This window comes from Phocoena phocoena, chromosome 3, assembly GCF_963924675.1.
Source record: "Phocoena phocoena chromosome 3, mPhoPho1.1, whole genome shotgun sequence".
Classification (NCBI taxonomy): domain Eukaryota; kingdom Metazoa; phylum Chordata; class Mammalia; order Artiodactyla; family Phocoenidae; genus Phocoena; species Phocoena phocoena.
The window spans coordinates 33,525,487-33,531,486 of record NC_089221.1 but is presented as its reverse complement, the minus strand read 5'-3'; positions in this window follow the sequence as shown (position 1 = coordinate 33,531,486).

Sequence of the window (6,000 nt, the reverse complement as noted above, 5' to 3'; positions counted from 1 at the left end):
GATCAGATATTGTGAGGTTTCTTCTTTTCCCTGAGCTCCTCTTGACCTTAATGCCCTTGCCACTTATTGTTCAATGTCTGACTCTAGTTTCTTTGCATATGGGAGGCTTGCTGGCCCAGCTGTCTGCACACAGTAGGCTTCATAAAGATAAGTTTGTGAATTTTCAGTTGTTCTTTTTTCCCCTATCGTGAGACTAAAACAAATCAAAGAAAATAAGACAACAAATGGCAGAGAAAGACTAATATAGTAATTAACAAGTGGAAAAGAAGCAAGACTCTTTAAAAAAGACAATTTGTTTGGAATAATGTGAAAACAGCCACTCAAGAAACTACTACCCATATACTTAGAACTAATAAAACCATTCCTGGGCTGTTTTTCATTGAAAAGATGAAAGAGATTGCAAAAGAAAATTTAAAAAAACCAAAACAAAAAACTGTGTACAAGTAACTGCTACAGGACAAAGTTCTTGGCATTCTAAGTTCAGAAGAAATACACCAGAGAAATGTTTTAAACAATTGGAGTCTCCTCTCCTTGCTATCTCTCAAATCCTTTATACCCCAAGATAATGCTAATAGAGATTTCAGAGTGGTAGTGCAGGGTTTTTGTTTTCTTTTTCTTTCTTTCTTTCTTTCTTTCTTTCTTTCTTTCTTTCTTTCTTTCTTTCTTTCTTTCTTTCTTTTTTTAATAATTTGTAATTAGGGAGATTTCTTTGTTTAGTACAATCTGTCCAGCCAATAACTTACATGTGCCGAAAGTAGCATGGCATCCTTGGGCTTTGTAATAAGGAGTAGTAATTAGAACTGGATGAATCCCATTTAATGCAGTGGCCTGACGTCAGGCCCACATCTTTGTTCAAATTCAGAGAAAAGTTAAATTAGTACAAAAAGAACTTCTCTTGAAACATTTGCTCCCTGGACTAGACATTTTGGTGTTTTGGTTCTTTTGATGTTTAACAACAAAGTAAGTAACAATGGGAGCCTTTCTGAGAACACCACATGTACATGGTAAGTTATAAAATAGGAGCTGCCAAATGTCCAGCAGTCTCCAAGTTAGGCTCTTGGACTACATTCCAACATCTATGACCTTGGTCTGTTAACTGGGATCTGAATTGGTGAAGGTTCATTTCATCAAATGTGAAGGCTGTTTTCACATTTAGCAGTGGTTGGACAGTTGGCTAACAGAAAGATTTAAACTTTGTGTACATTTGTGTGTGTATCTGTATATGTATGAAAGTTAAAAATAACAGTTACAAATGACGATGTGTTTGGGAAAGTCTTTAGTGTAAAATACCGGTAGAAGGGGACTTCCCTGGTGGTCCAGTGGTTAAGAATCTGCCTTCCAATGCAGGGGACACAGGTTCGATCCCTGGTTGGGGAACTAAGATCCCACATGCTGCGGGGCAACTAAGCCATCATGCCGCAACTACTGAGCCCAGGTGGCACAACTAGAGAGAAGCCCGCGTGCCGCAACGAAGAACCCCTGTGCCGCAAGGAAAGATCCTGCATGCCGTAACTAAGACCCAATGCAGCCAAAATTAAAATACCGGTAGAATAAAAAAAAAAAAAGAAGATAAAATGCCAGACCTAAAAGTGGCCTTAGAGTTCTGCCCACTCCCCTCTCTCACCCTGCCACTGGCCACTCATTATAAGGTAAAAAAAAAAATGATGTCAAGAAAGGGGAAATGATTTGTTTAAGATCCTACAGCTTTCCGCCACTTCCTGTTTAGATCTGCAATGGGATTTCAATGACTTTCACTCACTGCTGTACCCTTGCCAGCACTTTTTAAAAATGAGGGAGTAAAGAGGGCTGAGAATCAGACTGAAGGGTACAAATGAAGACCATTAGCTGCTGCAGAAAGAGCTCCATTTATCAGGAGGAGCCCAAATGACAGTGGCAAGAATGTTCTTCAGCTGGTTGCTGTCCAGCCCCATCCCACCCTTCCCATCTGGACTGCAGAGATAATTCGTGCTCTGTCCAGGAAGGCAGTGCTCTTTGACCTCATCCTCATGCTTGTTGCTTGTTCTCATTTACCAAGATATCTGATGCTTTTCTTTTTTCCTCCCAAGAGTCAGAAATGTTCACTGCCATTTAGATTATTTTTTGTGGTTGACCATTGCACATCGGAGACTAGATAGCAAAATGCTTTCATAAGGGTCAAAACGTAAAGTTGAGCCTACCTCATGATACAGGGAGAGATTCTGTCTGCTTTTCCAGTGACAGTGAACCAAGAGTCAGATGGAGGGAGGAGTCATGAAAACCAATGCACATAAAAAAAAATGGTAAAAGACATCAGAAAAGCTGTCTGAACCTATGGCTTCTTTCAGTATTTTTCTCAGCCTCTGAGGCCTTTGACAATTTTTTTTCCTCATCAAATGTAAGAAAATAAGGATAGTCTTCCAGAACAGAGAACAAAATATCTTTTCTACAACATTAGATTAAGCAGGCTGACTGAGGATCAAAGCAATTCTTAATGGGACATGGATTGATGATAAAGCTTCCTAGTGATGTTTGGGATTCTTGAGTGAAGAAGTTCTTTTTGGCTCCAAAAAAACTGAACTAAATTTCCACTTGAATTTGAACTAAGGTCAAGATAGCTCAGTATCATCCTGGAATAAATGAGTTTACTTCTTCAAGCAGCTTTTGTCTGAAAAACTTTGAATAAATTAATAATAGATAGTATATAATTAGTAAATAGATATTTTAGAAATCCTAAAAGATTTAGGGGACAAGAAGTTTCCTGAAAGAGGAAATTTAGGAAATTAATGGAATCAAGTATCTTCACTTATAAAGAACTATACTACTATTCAGTGGTAGAAAGAAAAGAACAATGCAGAAGAAACACTCAAATTTGGAAAATTTTAGTATGATGGCAAAAGATGGATTAAATTAATCTTATTAAAGGAAATGGGAGAAACTGCAGTAAATGAGAATAAATTATTTTTCTAGGATTGCAGTGCAGAGACTACAACAAGCATCTGGAAATATCTTCCAGTAAGAGTTCATGGAAAATCTGTATGCAAAGCAATTGAAGTTATAATAGAAACTCTCATTTACTTGGCACTTGCTGTGGACCAAGTTCCAGGTTAGAATTTTACAAATGATATCTAATAATGTAATCCTTATGACAATCTAGTGAATCAGATGTTTTTACTCTTATTTTACAGATAAAGGAAAGGGAGGCTTAGAAATGTTAAGTAACATGTCAGAAGCCTTAGAGCTAAAAGGTGAACTAGAATTTTTTTTTAACATTTTTATTGGAGTATAATTGCTTTACAATGGTGTGTTAGTTTCTGTTGTATAACAAAGTGAATCGGCTATACATATACATATATCCCCATATCCCCTCCCTCCTGCGTCTCCCTCCCACCCTCCATATCCCACCCCTCCAGTTGGTCACAAAGCACCGAGCTGATCTCCCTGTGCTATGCAGCCGCCTCCCACTAGCTATCTATTTTACTAGAATTTTAACCTATATTTATCTAACTCCACATCTTTTATTTTAGTCACTGGATTGCTTTTTCTGCATCCATTGTTTCCTTTAACTGTCTCTTAGGAAAGTTCAATCCAAACATCTGTCAGGAATCTCTGTACATCTTGGAAATTAAGCCAGTTCTCCTGACTTAGTTTGTATTCAGTTCAGTCTGATGGTTACAAAGTGAAACACTGTAATTCTGAAATTAGACTGATTTAAAATAAATTTAAATTAGATGACATTTTACATATTGTATGTGAAAATATACATAACTTACCATTTAAAAAATACTATCCATCTGAATTTTAGCATTTTATAGTATAAGCATATTTATATATTAATTACTCTTTTTAAAAACATTTTGTGCTTTTCATCTCGATTTAGTGTTTACTAGCATAAGCACATTTATATTAGATTAGCATTCCACTGGGTTCAAATATTTGCTTTTTTTTTTGCTTTCAGTGAATACCTGTTAGTCAGATAAAAATCTGTTTTTGACATTTGCTATTTAACAAGCCCATTATTTGGCACTTAATAGCTTAAAAGTGACCAGTTCAAGAACTGACTGTGACTTGGGTAGTTCTTCTGAACAAATGAGGTTATTTTATGCCCTGTAACTGGCTCAAATCGAAGCTTATGTTTTATTTACAAAATAGCAGTTGACACCAGTCATTTGATAAATGTCAGTCTGATGAGAAAACTGTTGCTACCTGAAAAATATAAGCCAAAAATCAAAGAGAAGCACTGCCTTTTATATGTCCCATGACGATACAGCTTGAGCAAAAGGGCTCTCATTTGGCTCTGATGCTGTGGTTCATGGTTCACTTCTAAAACTGAGACGGTCCTAACCAACTGCCCATTCCTTACAAAATGTTTTACAAGTTTGCAAACTCACTGACTACTTAAGCACATTGGTAAGTGGAGAATCACACAAGTATATCACAGCGGAGTAAATTTTAGAAAGATGGGTGATGATTTTGGGGGTACAGAGTAAAGGGTGACTGAGTCTCCTGGTGGTACTGGGGAAAGGATTACAAACAAGGTGGTATTTCTCTGGGTTTTAAGGCTTTCATGAAACACACCAGAAGAGCAAGGCGACCATGCTATTGAGAAATGTGAATTGACAGCTACTTATTTTAGTTTTCTAGTGAGAATTAACCTTTATTTGTTCTTTACACACAGAGAACATTTTCATCTGCTTTTTTTCCCAATTATCCCCACTGAATGTAGGTTGGGCATCCCCAGGCCTTGGCCCTTAGGCCTCTGTCATTATATAGACATCCCAAGGCCCTGGGAATCAAATGAAGCCCAGGTAGTGTGGACAGCCTGCCAGGGGCAACATTTCCTCTTTGCATGTCCTCATTTCAGGAGAAAAAAAGGGGTATGCTGGTGGACTGGCCTCAGAACTCAGCATCATTCAAGTGAAAATGATATTAAATCCACTGACAACAGTTTAGTTCTCTGCTAGGTCGCTGACCATTACTTAGGTCATTTCTTATTCCAAAACAGGCCACCTGCCCAGAAAAAAAATCAAGTTGTGCTAAACTGTAATTCACCTCCTTAGTCTTCTGAGTCTCAGTGAGTTTTCAGAATCAGAGCAAAGAAGCTAGAATGTGGGCACTAGATTGCCACATTTGCTTGGCTTGGCATTGAAGCCAGGTGATGACTGCATGCCTCTACGCACCACCTCTGGCCAGGAAGATCTTGTTGACACGCACTATACTCATCTCGTAGATTCACAGGGCACACTAAATTCTGGACCGTCATTAGAAAGGGAGACCACTCTTATCTCACTAGCCATGAACTTCAATTTTTGAGGAATTGAAAGAAGGATTCAATAACTCGGGGGCATCAGGCAGTTGTTGGTAGCCTATGTGATAAACTTGCAATTCAACATTTTCTAAGAGGGAGAAACATTTTACCGTTGGACCAACTTTTCCCAGTGGAACCACTGGAAGAAATTTTGGAAGCAATTGAGATTTACCTAATAATTGTAGTTCTTCGCCTTGTTTCTACTGTGATATAGGTTTTTTTTGTTTTTTTTTTTTTACGTCTTATTTGGAGTATAATTGCTTTATAATGGTGTGTTAGATTCTGCTTTATAACAAAGTGAATCAGTTATACGTATACATATATTCCCATATCTCCTCCCTCTTGCATCTCCCTCCCTCCCACCCTCCCTATCCCACTCATCCAGGTGGTCACAAAGCACCGAGCTGATCTCCCTGTGCTATGCGGCTGCTTCCCACTAGCTATCCATTTTATATTTGGTAGTGTATCTATGTCCATGCCATTCTCTCACTTAGTCTCAGCTTACCCTTCCCCCTCCCCATATCCTCAAGTCCATTCTCTAGTAGGTCTGTGTCTTTATTCCTCTCTTACCCCTAGGTTCTTCGTGACATTTTTTCCCCTTAAATTCCATATATATGTGTTAGCATATGGTATTTGTCTTTCTCTTTCTGACTTACTTCACTCTGTATGACAGACTCTAGGTCCATCCACCTCACTACAAATGGCTCAATTTCGTT